The sequence below is a fragment of the Amblyomma americanum genome, chromosome 10 (assembly GCF_052857255.1).
Source record: "Amblyomma americanum isolate KBUSLIRL-KWMA chromosome 10, ASM5285725v1, whole genome shotgun sequence".
Lineage (NCBI taxonomy): Eukaryota > Metazoa > Arthropoda > Arachnida > Ixodida > Ixodidae > Amblyomma > Amblyomma americanum.
The window spans coordinates 96,292,585-96,307,162 of NC_135506.1; the positions used below are offsets into that span (position 1 = coordinate 96,292,585).

Sequence of the window (14,578 nt, forward strand, 5' to 3'; positions counted from 1 at the left end):
ATTACGCTTAGGATATGACGCCATAATGGCCGGACACCAGGGTGTTCAAAAAACGGTGTCTAGGATCACCGAGAAGTTCTTCTGACCAGGTGTTCAGAGTGACGTTAAACGCTTTGTTCGCTCATGTGATACGTGCCAGCGCACAGTTCCGAAGATAAGAGTTGGTTTGGTTTATGGGGGTTTAACGTCCCAAAGCGACTAAAGCTATGAGAGACGCCGTAGTGAAGGACTCCGGAAATCTAGACCACCTGGGGTTCTTTAACGTGCACTAACATCGCACAGCACACGGGTCTCTATAATTTTGCCTCCATCGAAATTCGACCGCCACGGCCGGGATCGCACCCGCATCTTTCGGGCCAGCAGCCGAGCGCCATAACCACTAAGCCACTGCGGCGGCTCGGGAAGTGTTGGTCCCGAACCTCTGGGCAAGATTCCAGCCATCGGCCTACCGTTTCAACGACTGGCTATTTACATTGTGCGGCCAATCTCTCTAGTATCCGCCAGAGGCAATAGATATGTGCTTACAGTGGTTGACGTGGCCTCTCGTTATCCTCACGCTATTCCATTGAAGCCTATTGACAGTATCGAAGTGGCGGAAGGTCTTGTGGAGATGTTCTCGCGTTATGGGTTCCCGAGGTAAATTTTGAGTGATCGGGGCGCGCACTTCACGTGGGGAGTAATGAAGAAGCTTAACCGCCTTTTGTCAGTAAGGTAGTTACTGACAACGCTTTACCATCCCATGTGCAATGGGCTTGTAGAGCGGTTCAACGGCACCCTCAAAAATATGATGAAGAAAATGTGCCAACGGAGACCTACTTGTTGGGATAGATATCTCCCAGCTCTTTTGTTCGCTTACCGCGAAGTACCGCAAATGAGTCCTGGTTTCTCGCCCTTCGAGATGTTTTATAGGAGAACCGCCAGAGGTCCACTTAGAATACTCAAGGAACTGTGGGCCAATAAAGACATTGCGTCAGATCTCAAGACAACACAAACATACGTTCTTGAGTTGCGAGACAAGTTGGAGGAAACATGCAGGCTTGCGCATCAAGCCCTGGAAAGGGCACGCCAACGCCATAAGGGATACTATGAGAAGAAAGCCACTGACAGGAATTTGAATCCTGTCGACAGGGTTCTCATCCTGCTATCCACGAATCATAATAAGTTACTGCTGCAGTGGAAGCGCCCTTACCTTGTGACGCAGAAGAAAAATGACATGGATTATGAGTTATTGATAAATAACACCAAGAACGTTTTCCATGCAAACATGTTGAAAAAGTACGAAGAAAGAGTTCCCGTACGGTGCGCCCCCCACTTAGCATGCTCGGTAGTGTCAGAGGAGACAGATTATGTTGCCGAGGTGCCCACGTGCAGTGGGAAGAAAAGTGTAGGATGAGTATAGTGTTAATTATCCCCAATTTGAATGAAGATAGATCACGAATAAAGGTCGTACTCCAAAGCAAGGGGGATGTGCTTTCGAATGTGCCGTGTAAAACGGATCTCATATGTTGCAAACTAGATCGCTCTACAGATAGAAAAATCAGTGTGAAACAATACCCACTACTTTGAATAGTTCAAGAATCAATTGAAAATGAGGCGCGGGATATGTTGAAGCTTGGTGTGGTTGAGAGGTCTTGGTCAGCATACAATGCGCTTCTCGTGGTTGTCAAAAAGCCGACGGTACCAACCGATTGTATGTAGATTTTCTTCGGCTAAATGACATCATATTACCCGATGCGGAACCTATACCAAGAGCGGATGTGGTGTTCGCTAAGGTGGCTCACAAAAGACCTTTTTTCTAGTTTGACTTAGCTAAAGTGTATTGGCCAATACCAATGGAAGAGTCGTCTAAAGAGAAGACTTACTTTTGTTGCCCGGCGGGTTTATTTCAGTTTAAATTCATGCCTTTTGGTTTGAAGACAGCATCCGCAGTATTCACGAAGCTTATGAGGAAGGATTTGGATAGGCTCCAAAATGTAGAACACAATACTGGTGACATTCTTGTGGCAACAAATACCTGAGAACCGCATGTAATTACGCTAGAAAAACTATTTGACAGAACTCAGCAAGCCAGGTTGAACATGAAACCGGTAAAATGTGAAGTGGGCTTTAAAGCCATTTATTTTCTCGGACACAAACTGAGGATGGGCCGCATTGCGACGAAAGACCTCTTGGGCAAAATCCAGCAAGCCTTGACACCGACAAACACGAAAGAAGTACAGTCGCTCCTGGATTTAACGGGACACTGCAGGCCGTTTATTCCCGATGGTGCCCACATAGCCAATCCGCTTGTCGAACTCACTAAGAAGGCTGTAAGCAATAAGCTGAATTTGACTTCTGAACATGAAAACGCAATCATGATGTTAAAAGGGCATATGGCAAAACCGCCCGTTTTGCTTGCTCTGAATTTGAATAAAGAGTTTGTGCTTCGCACTGATGCATCAGACCGAGCATTAGGAGCCGTACTTTTGCAAGAAGAAAATCGCGTGCTACATCCGCTATTTTTTGCAATCAAGAGATTATCAGCTAGTGAACGCAACTAATCCACTGTTGAAAAGGAATGCTTGGTATTTGTGTGGGTTGTAAAGAAATTTCAGATTTATCTTTATGGGAGACATTTCAGAATTGAAACGGATCATCAGCAGCTTGAACACTTAACAAAGGCCAAAATGAACAATAGTAAACTCATGAGATGGTGATTGATCTTGCAAGAATACTCATTTCAGGTGGAATATATTAAAGGCACAGATAACGTTGTAGCGGACTTCATGAGTAGAGCCAACTGACAAGCACTAGGTATCTCTGGGTTGCATCTCGTTTTTGTTGTTGTTGTTGTTGCTGTTGTTGTTATGTGATTATCCAAGGCTAGGGTGTTGTGGACACTAACATGTTTTTAAGTACACCTTACGGACAATGGAAGTGGTGTGTTAATGGTCCGAAAATGCAGTTTGGTGTGCTCTGTTAGTGGTGTGCCTTTGGTGTGTGCTTGACATCTGCGGTGTGCTGGATAAGAATCGCGACAGAAGATAGTCGGTTTGCTGAAGGCTTGAAGATGAGGATAATGTGAGCAGTTTTTCATGGAAAAACTCTTGAGGGAGGTGGCCCTTGTCACATATAATAGGGGGTCTGAAATAAAAGTATGAACGAAAGAGGTTTGAAGAAGATGAAGAGGATGGCGATAACGTTGACGTGTACTAACCGAAGAATAAAGAAGATGAAGAAGTATTTGGTGAGGTGTGAAGAGATGACTGGTGGAGAAGAGAAGAAGAGGACGAAGACAAGGATTACGTCGACTAAGGCCAAGGCTACAAAAGCGCGAGCGAGAGCGAGGCACGGGGAGAAGACTAGAGATGCGGAGGCTCCGGTAGGTCAGGAACACTCCGGTTGGAAGAGAGCAACGCCGGCCACTGCTCCGGTGAGCTCGCGTTCCACGACTTCGCACCGTGGACTTCCTGCCGTTCCTGAGACCGTTCCGAGGAGTCTACGGAGGACGCTACCACCTGCTACGGCCAGGATTGTCTTCAGCGCTGTTACCACCCGTCCGGGTGGTTTCCTCAATGCCAGCATCACCGGAATGACCTCCACGGGCGCTTGGACTGGGAGATTGTACTACGGAGCCAACGACGCTGCCAGTAACTCCAGCCTGAGCACGTCTAACGCCACCTCGACGTCGGCTACTATACCCATGCAACGCCGCATCCGCACCGAACCAACAGTTAGCACGAACACCAACCGCTAACAGTAGAACGCTAGTAGTAGACGCTAGTAGCAGTATTCCTGGGCCGTGTGTATTGATAGTCTTGGTGTCTTGTGTTAGTTTTGTTAGTTTTGCGTGCTAGTGCTTATGTAATAAATGTTCGTCTGTGTGGGTACACCTGTCGCTTAGTCCATTCTTTCGGTCCGAGTGTTCTCCGGGGAGATCCGTGACAAGCTGTCTATTGTTACTGCACAAATCATTTCTATCGGCCTCATTCTTACCTTTGCTCTTCCATTAAATCTAGTTTTTTAACTTCAGAATTGCTTGTCATTGACATTTCTTGGCTGTGTGGCCAGCGGCAAAACTCCAAGGTGTTCCCTACTTAATCCTTCTCTTAGGTTACGCTTATTTTCTTCGTTTGCAACACACGGATAACAGCCTGTGATAAAAGATTTGACCGTAGCGCCTGTTCGCATTGCATAAAGTTTTTACCGTTGAAGTCTCTATACTGACTGCCCACGTCCGTGATTTCTGTCCTCGGTTTCGTGTAATACGCAGTTCACTCTACTTTGGAAGGCGACCCTCAGTGTTCGACGACAAACTCGATTCAAAATCACTGCTCTCCGCTCTGCGTAAGAGGTCTTCCGACAGTGTTTTGTGTAGTTTTTGGTATCATTTTTTACACTATATCTTGGCGCCTACACGTTTAACGCAGAGCACACCATAAAGTCTGATTGTCCGAGTATCTTCAAATGGGGAAAAACATGTGAGTATTTGTTTTCAAACTTACCTGTTGCCTATGATCTCATAGTATTCCACAGTGCGTTCAAATTTTTTTTCGGTTACCTTCTTCTCAAACCTAGTCTTCAGGCATAAGCTCAAAGTTTTGTGCCATGGCTCACTTGCCTGAAGTAGCACAATCGTCTCTTCGCTTCCAAGCAACTGCAATTGAAGAGAACGAAACAGCTTAACAGGGCAGGCTCTATGAGTACACATTAACACCTAAATATTTCGGTTACCGTTACCATTAAGAATACCCTTAAGTATACCATTAAGATACAATTAAAAATACCCGCCGCGGTGGCTCAGTGGTTAGGGCGCTCGGCTACTGATCCGGAGCTCACGGGCTCGAACCCGACCGCGGCGGCTGTGTTTTTATGGAGGCAAAACGCTAAGGCGCCCGTGGGCTGCGCGATGTCAGTGCACGTTAAATGTCCCCAGGTGGTCGAAATTGTTCCGGAGGCCTGCACTACTGCACCTTTTAAAGCGAAAGCTTTATTGGCCGCAAACTCGCGATTTCACCGTGGCGGTACTCCATCTAGGCACGTGACGTCACAACGCGCGCATCGCCGCGGAAGGTTACTGTGCTTCGTGCGCTCGCCGCGCCATCTGGCATGGTGTCACACCGCCCAGCTCGCCGCCGCTCGCCGCCGCAGCCATTTGGTAGGGCGTGACACCGCGTTCCTCGTCGTTGCGCTCGCCTCCGCTCGCTTCGATAGGTGCGTCGCATGCGAGATAAGATGTCACAGGATTGAAAAGGAGAGCTGGTGTGCGCCGCAACCGCAGTTGAGGTGACAGTATGGACGGCGACAATTCTGATGAGCTGCAGGAGGCCTGGAATCGACAGCGGAACGAGATGAAGAGTAAACGATTCGCCCAGGAGACAGACGAACAGCGCGGCGAACGACTGGCTGAGCGCCGCCGTAAATATGCCGCCGCGAGACAGCGATGTTAACGTCCGGTGTCTTGACCTCTAGTAGCAGCGACAGCAGCCGGACGAGAGACCTAAGTCCTGCTTCACTGAAGACGGCCCGTGATGAACGATGGAATGCGACCAAGGGACTTCAGCGGCGGGCTCAAGAAACCAAAGAACAACCTGCCGTTAGCCTAGAGAATAGGCGTAAGAGCGACGCGGCCCCTTCAATCCTTGGATAGCCTCGGTGCTGAAATAAAACATGGACCTGCAGGTCATACTGGACGTTTATGCCTGTGCTTCATACCTTGTCGAATATGTGAACAAGGCCAACCGGGGAGTTTTGCTTTCTCTAGATATATCCTGGCATAGCCAAGCTAAGCCACTGCCATTTTTCTTCCTTTCTTCTTTCACTCCCTCCTTTATCCCTTCCCTTACGGCGCGGTTCGGGTGTCCAACGATATATGAGACAGATACTGCGTCATTTCCTTTCACCAAAAACAAATATTATTAATATTATTATTATTATTATTATTATTTTATATTACCAACACTGCAACTTCATAAATATCTCGGCCGGGTTTTTAACCTGCCTTATCTATTCGCGCCTGTACTTTGAGAAACTCGCTATTTAGCTTTGCATCCACTCCATCGGCAGAGCGCCAAATGCCTTCTTCCTTTCTGGATCGTGTGATCGTCGGTGCCTGATAAGAAGTATATCGAAAGCAAAAAAAAATGGAAGTATAAATATGCAAAGCTCAAAGCGAGCCGCGCCGGTACAGTGGTTGGAGGCCTTTTCAGCTGCATCGATTTCCTGCGGACGAAGAGCAGCAATGGCTTTCGGTTTGAAATATTAACAGGAAATATCTGTCGCTTTCTTAATCATCTGGCGTCTGCTCGAAATACTTGGACAGTGAAAAACTGGCAGGCATAAACACAACGCACTTTTTCTTCTAAGGAACGAACAAAAGGGGAGTAACTGTTTCAATTATGTTGGAACTACTTAGATTTTAAAGCAAAAAAGAAATGTTCATTGAAATCCATTTGACTCAGGTGAAAGTTCAACGGCGACGCGTCCACGGGAAGCTTACGTGCAGACAAGAACGCAAAAGATAGGCAACGCAGGCCGGTCGACCAATGCTGGCTTGTTGTGCATTGATAATATGGTAGTCTAATCTGACATATTTTTTGGGGCTAGATTAGCCAACGTAACACGTCGAAGCCACAATAAATCCGCCTCGCGTGTATGTACAGAACCTGTCAGAGTAACTGTTTTTATCCGAAAGTAATGAACCTTACGACCGCGGTCTTGCCTAACAACCAATGAAGCAAAACCATGGCCGTATGAACGGTACGGTACCGCCAGCAGTGGATAGGGCGCGATTTATTCAGCCACAGTTATGATTGGTGGGAAATATAAAAGCGAGTTCTGAAGCGTAAGCATCATTCTCAGGACGTATGCACTGAGGGTGGGAGTGCGATGAGTCTACGGAATCTTCCGCGCGCACACCCTCAATCCAAAACGGAAGATCCAGTGCAGAACGAATTTTCACATCTGAAGGCCCCACAGGCTTGCGCCGCTTTTTCTGTTGGCAGTGTACAACCGGAGTATAACGATCTTCGAACATCCTCAAGGCAAATTTCTTTATAAATTCTGATTCCTTTTTTTATAATTTCTTTCTAATTACTTTTTAAAGAGTCTTCACTAGCCTAGTGCTAATAATAAAGAGAGCCAGCGCACTTTTGTGATCCGCCAAGCTTTTGAACCTTCGTTGCTACCTGAAACTCCGGACATGTCGTTTCGGTGAGCTTGAATCAACCGCAAGCAATAAGTTCTCGTGTCATGCGCACTGCAGCACCGAAAGTAAAGCACACTAGGGCGGAAACAGCTAAAAACGACAGGGATATTGCCCAGATCGCAGACGGCGCTGCCTATGCAAGATGGTAGCGCCCCGGTAAAATGGTGCACACTCCTGGCTTTCTGCTCCTCATTGTAGGCGGCGAATTATCGCATGTTGGAGACTACGCACCGCTGAAACATGCCAAAATGCGTTCCTCTAAGGCAAGGCCAAGGGTAGTTGTATTTCACACGCTTTGGGCTCACGTTTCTAAGCTGCCAAGGTTTATCCTTTCGAAAACTGCCACGCTTTTAGTATTATATTATTTTTCTGCTAGTCAGAGATTTTCCTTAAATATTCAATGTTTCCAGGAACAGCTCTTTATTATCGCGGCAACAGCTAAAAACTTTAAAAACTACCTCAACCTATTACTAGCCTTCTCTTGAATTGTGTTTTTATGCCTCTGTGATTTACGTCTCTTCTATCCACGTAAGTGGAACACAGAGCGCGCACGTTTTGGATGTTTCACTGGGTTTTGCTGGGAACCCCTGGTTACTTATGCCCAGTACTAGTTGAAAGTTGTTCTTACAAAATAACAATGATTTATATCATGTACAACAAATAAAAAATGTTTTCTTAAGCTGCAATAGAGGAGAAAAGGCAGCGCGATTACAGCCTGTGTTTTCTCTGTTCAGTCATCAAAATTTACGTTCCCGACATATTTAGTGCCCACATTATTTAAGTAAAACGAGTTAGAAATTACCTTAATGCAGTCTGCAAGTCCGCATTTTGGCAATAGTGCGTGTTAGGTTCCGAATTGGTAAAACTAACCAAATATATATTATGTACTATTTGCCTTCTGCTGGTGTGTCCTAAACTTGTACCAGCCCGTAGGCACTCCCCAGTTGATATGAAGTGTATTTGCTATGTAACCTTGTTTATTTTTGTTATTATATTTTATTGTTTTAAATCGTAACTTCACCATTGTTGCTGATCCTAAAGCATAGCTCTTACTAACAATTATATGTACTCTCTCCTGCTTGGACCGGCTCCGTCTGCAGTTATTTGTAAATAAAAATAAAGTAAATAAGTCGTTCTGGTTAAATGAGCATGCAAAGTTTCTTTTTGTCATGTCCTGGCATAAAAAGTTCTGTCATAAGTTGTTACTATGACGCAATGTAGTGTCTCTGTAGCGACGCGTATCGAAAGCAACAGCGACAAACTTTGGCAGCTTGCCAATGAGCTTCACCTCTCATCCTCAGACCTTGCAGTCTGGCTCCTTCTCAGGGAAATGTAATGTTGCTGAGTATAATATGGATATTTTCCTTCTTAAAATGGTCCACGAAGTTTTTCATTGCCCTAGTCACGTCGGATTCTATCGCCGGAATGAAGGGCACGATTGTGTGTTTCTTTTTGCTCGACAAATTTAGCTTCGAAAATAGGGATCAACTAAATTTTGATTTTGAAGCGCTCTGAGCATGTACAGATCGTTTTTTTAAGTAGTTTGCGAGGATACGGTGACTGCAGCTGGCAAAGAACATGGTTAATTGGTGAGACATGGAAAAGGCTTTTGTCCAGCAGTGGCCAGAGTAATGCGGAGGTTGATGATACATTCCACCAAGCGATGTATGTAAGATTTTCTGATGTTATAACAAAGAATCTGAAGAATGTGAATGTGAAGATAGTACAAGTTATATGGAAAAAACTTATACTCTAAGAAATAGTTTGGTTCCTCTTTAATCACATATCTTTCTGAACATTGTCGCTGATCCCAAAGGTGTTCTAATCCTTTTGCGTGTGTGCAGTACCTAGTCATAAATATTATGTCTTCCCAATATTATTGGGCAGATGTGACAGTGAAACGTACGTCGCTAAGTGTTGATGTTCCAGTCTACATGACCTGGAATGCGAATTTTACCGCCACAAAGCTAAACTTAGGGACCGCACTGGTCATTGTACTCTCCCTGAGAGAATCGATTCATTTCGTGGAGAAATTTTGGCTACATATGCGCAGGCAGTTTGCGCATGAAAAAGTGCAGATTAAGCATTTCATTCTCTACTGCGCTGGTTTACGTCTATTTATAATGTACATTTCCGCTTGAAACCATTAAACAGCTATTTCCGCTCGCAAGCCTTCAATAACAGCAGATATACTGAAAATTATTCAGCGAAAAATATGGGATGCATAAAAATGCATAACAACTCTCGACCCTGACACTGTAGCTGTCTTCAATGCCTACTCTAATAAATTCTATTCAGAGAAAATCCCGGACTGCTCTTTCCCTCAATATGTTCGATGGAGGCAGCAAACAATAAAATTGGTGGAGTTAACAACGCAGGCTCCTAAATCTCATATTAGAAGACGTGCTCGAAATGTTTGATACTCATGGCATTATATGGGCTCGAAAATAACTTGCGGTATTTTGAATAAATTCATTTCACATTTGTGTTCTGTGCACATGAACTACTCCAATTAAACTATGCAAAACTTTATTACAAATGTATTTTTCTGTCGTATTGCTATAAAATATTCCAATTGTGCAAAACTTAAAAAATCTGAGGAAGTTCTTTTATACCTGACAGCTGTTCATGTGAAGGACACCATTTTCCATATGCCATCCATAAATGTGATCTATTGATGAATGCTATAAATTTCCCCACGACAACGAAGAAAGCTACACCGCTGGTGATTTAAAAATACTGCTATATATTTTTGCTTTATTTACAGGATAGTATCCTCTCATTTTTGTTTAAAGAATTAGAATAATTAGAATTGAAAAGATATTGATGCTTTTTTGATAACAGTAAATAATGACATGGAAAGAAATCAACTCAAATTTTTTATAGCTTTTCAGAGACCGATAGGATGAATCTCTTCCATGCTCAAAATAAGTCATCCTGATATGGTGTGTCTAGTAGAACATTTTAATCGTTCATATTGACAATTAGCTGATATTATAAACCGAACAAAAATGGGGTGGCTCAGGACAGTATACACAGGGTACTTGATAATAGTTCACATCAATAACATAAACATTTAGACGACTTAGTAGAATTTACCTTAGGCGCTAAAGACACTGATTTCTTTTTACGCGACAGCGTTTACAGCTCGTTCGGATGAAAAGCCGTCGGCGTCATGGCACTATTAGTTGTCGGCACCGGGCGTCTGAAATATTCGACGGCTGCGTAAAAATCACAAGGTACCCACACTGAATGAATAAAACAGGGGTCAAGGCCGGCAATCGAACCAGGGACCTCGGCGTTCTAGACGAGATGCTTCCACTCCGCCAAGTCGGCTCCTCCGTGCAGTCGCAGCGCCATCGTGTGGGACTCACTGAAATCCACTTCGGCATGCACGGCGCTGGCCCGGCAGATGGTGCGTACGTAAGTGACCTTTCTGTGTCGGGGTTGTGTCGTTGGTTTCTGAACTGGTGTGATAGAACCGCAGCCGTCTGCGAATGCTAGTGTGGAGCAGAGTCTGTGTTTCGAGAGACCGCCTAGAAACATTGAGCATTTTGTCAAATGGGCAAGGCGTCGTATCAAACGGGTAATGGCGTTCCGTGAACTCTTTGGCAGCGCTGCAACACGCTCTCGCGGTTCACTATTAAAGACGAAGCTTAAGCGCCTTCCTATTTTTTTAGGAAACACGCTGAGTGTACGATTAGGAAAGTGAACGATATATGGTCTTGGTTAGATTCATGGTCAATGAGAAATAATTTTTTGATCAACGTGCAAATGCAGAAAGCTTTATTTGTATTAGCAAAAATATAAATAATAGCTTTATTGACAGGACAAGCTCAAAGAGAAATGTGCAGCTATGACCCATGTGGTAAATACCCTAGTTGTTTATTCTAACTGACCTATGCGCTGAAATCATCTTGTGAAGTATAAACACACCATGTTAGCTCGGGTACTGGGCAAGATTCAGAAATGTCAATGCACCTTGCGGGCCAATGGTAATGTTCTGAATTAGAAGCTCTTATTTATTCAAAACTTACCCTTTGTCACCAATTTGAAGCAGTGATACTACTAAAATAAAAAAATTCTAATACGGCAAAAAGGCGCCTCAAAGCTATAACTGTTGTTTCTGTAAGATCGCCATCTAATCATTTATGTACAATGTTTTCAATTCCTGAGCCAACTACACATGCGAACTCCGTATTCTAACTTGACTTAAGTCCCTGATACTCCACAGCAGGTCTCTTCTTTCAGACACGCTAAATCAGAAACGATTACAGTACATCACATGACACCTCACCATTAATTCTAGCACGTACCCCGTCGACGCAAGAACTATGGTTCGCCATAATTATCCCACGCCCTATATTCCTTAAAAAATTACTTTCTGAAATGATCTAATTGCTTCGAATTCAAGTAACTATTTGTTGGACAATAGGACAGGTACGTCTCACTTTATTCTCTATACTAAAGTGCTCGTTGAAGTGCCGCATTTCAGCTAAATAAGGACGCAGCAGTCCCTCATTAGCTGTGCTTGTACCAATCTTAGGGCTTCAGACATTTGTTTTAAAATATTTCTTGGCGCATTCACTAAATTAGATAGCCAGCCGAGACCTTGAAATTTCTTTCCTTTGTTGAGCACGTTGCGAATTTTTGACTACATTCGAGCTGACAATAAAAAACAAAACCGAAATTGTTTGGCTTGGTTTATTGGGATTTTACGTCCTAAAACGACTCAGGCTGTGAGGGACGCCGTAGTGAAGGGCTCCAGAAATTTCGACCAACTGGGGTTCTTTAACGTGCACTGAAATCGCACAGTACACGTCCTCTAGAATTTCGCCTCCATCGAAATGCGACCGCCGCGGCCGGAATCGAACCCGCGTCTTTCAGGACAGCAGCCAAGCGCCATAACCACTGAGCCACCGCGGCGGCCCAGAATCGAAATGCCCGGCGAGTGATTCTTTTACCAACATACAGGGGAACAACTCTAGATCAAAACGTGCGCTTGTTTCGAAGATTTCAGATGCAACGAATAAAAAGAAAGCACCTTTTTTTTACCATGCTGGACATTTAACTACTGAATACTGAGTGGTAATTCGCAAACATCCTAGGTGGAGTTTTTTCTTGAGCGCCGAATGATCAAATGCCAAAATTCAGAATTGCCAGCAAGAAGAAACGCTTCCGAATGAAGAAGAGGTAAAAAAATGACCAAAAACAGTTGGCCTCTAGGGTGAAGTTCGGCTCATTGACAAAGAACACAACCGTGTTAAAGTCGAACGGAAGCGTAGACGTTATTGGTGTCCCACATCGGGAGAACTAGAACGAACACTTTTAACTGCAAGCAAACAAATGCGAACAAGTTATGAAATGGTAAGAGGAAACTTACTCAGTGAGGAAACCCATGCACACCAATGGGACACATACGTCCCAATTTCATTATTCCCATTTAGTGCCAGCAAGAGAAATATGTTCCACTTTTTTCCACTTTACTATTTGAACCAAAATCGGGAAATTTGTTGTGAACCGCTTCTCTACCCCTCACCTGCTTGTGGAATCAAAAAGTTTTTATGAATCTTGCAAAAATGTGTGCTTTCCTAAAAAGGGTTAAACACACAGCAAATATTGTGTTCTCGACTTCAAACACATGGTCTTGTTGTTTCTGCTTTTTAGAAATTTCTTTCAGAGTTGAAGTCGATGTTCTACTTGCGTTTTAATATATCCTTGAAAATGTTCGCTGGGTTTGATAAACGTGTTTTAAGTAAAGCTATAATGCCTAGTAAGTCGCAGTCATGTAAACTGTAATTTAATGTTTTTGTCGCTCTAATTTGTAATGTGTATAATCAAGAACTTTTTGCTTCTAAGCTTGCAGTGGTACTTGTACTGCATTGCCGAATAAACGAAGGCCATATCAGCTTTGTCATGCTGCTTGTTGCGGCTTTTTATCCCATTTTTGCATCAAACGTGTTTTGCTTGCAATGCAAAAGAATGAATCTGAAATCTTCTTAAAGCGGACGATTCACAGCTGTAAATGTTTACAAGCTTGTACTGCTGCCACATTGCCTGCATGCCGACAGCAAAGAGGGCCAAACTAAAAACAAAAAATTTGAGGATTACACTCAATCTCCGTTTTAACGCTATGACGCTATAGCCTAATGCGTCACTTCCCACATATGCAGAAAGTCATTCTCTATTTTACATTCATAGATTACTGGGCGTCCACTTAACTTCTACTGGCGGAGTGGTGCAGCGGTTAAGTGATGCGCCACTGCAATGCGATGGAAGGTTCTCCTAGCTGTGGGCAATGTGCAGCTCAAGTTCTCTTCCCGAGAAAAATTTACTGCCACCTGCCACGGTGGGCAGTTTCCTCAGTATTCGGTTTGCACGTTGTGATGACGCTGCAAGGTCGCGTGATCCAGGAGGCCTACTTGCCTCCTTGGTTGGTCTCTGGGGACCACCTACCAGAGCCATGGTCGTGACTTTTCGCTCACAGCGCAGACACCTAACTTTCTGCAGAACGCGGCCCTCAACGCTTCGCGTTAATAATGCTGTTAGCGGGGATCGAGCTCATATTTCCATCCAGATGCACGCAATTTTGTGTGTACGAAGCTTACCTGTGACGGATCTTGGTATATCTTGCCATCTTTAATGGTAATTTCTTCAGGATAGATGACGGGGCCTGCATGCGCATGAAGGGCAGCTATTAACAATAAATAGAAAAATTGCTTTGCATTGAACATTTTCATTACTTAGTAGAAGCTCCCCTGAGGCAGCTTAGGCAGAAGCTCCAGACACACTACGCTGCACTGCGCCTTTTCCGTTATATACTTGCCGCGATGGTTGCCCTCTTGGAGAAAGGACGTTACAATATACATTTCGAAACATCCGTGCAGTCAATTTTTTAAGAACACGGACAGGTTTCTGTGTTTAAGTGGCAAAGAACCAATTATCTTTTGCGGATGTGCCTGGATAAGCTAAGGGAAAATCAAAATGGTACCCTCTCTTCAAGTATACGCTTGCTTGCTATTGTGTTTTTTTTTATGTTGAAAGTGCATCCGCTCGAAATGACAATGTAGGATTCAGGAAAATGCCAGACAATAAAATATAACATTTCAAAATTTTCTTAACATTCTTCTTCTCGTGAAGACAATGGGGTACAAGTTAATGAGTTGTTCATTAGATTAGAACCAGTTCGAATCCATGAAATGTTTTTTGTATGTATGGTATAATAAGTGGACGAAAATGTTTCCAAGTTTAATTATCGATTAGTTTTTGTCAAGGTTGCTAAATACTTTCTCGGGATAAAGGGGGAAATGTGTTGAGCAACAGGCCATTTTTGCTGTCATGTGCGGTTGATGACGAGGGGAGTTGAAATACACGCAGCTGGATTTCCAGTTA

General features: G+C 44.0%; 1 long non-coding RNA gene across 1 annotated transcript in view; it reads right to left on the reverse strand.

The window, feature by feature from the left end:
- Positions 1-13,840, reverse strand: part of LOC144106835 (uncharacterized) — a 198,334-nt gene extending 184,494 nt beyond the window's left edge. The window contains exon 1 of the long non-coding RNA XR_013309132.1: positions 13,795-13,840. This is a non-coding gene — a long non-coding RNA (uncharacterized LOC144106835). The remainder of the gene's footprint in view (positions 1-13,794) is intronic.
- Positions 13,841-14,578: the final 738 nt, after the last annotated feature.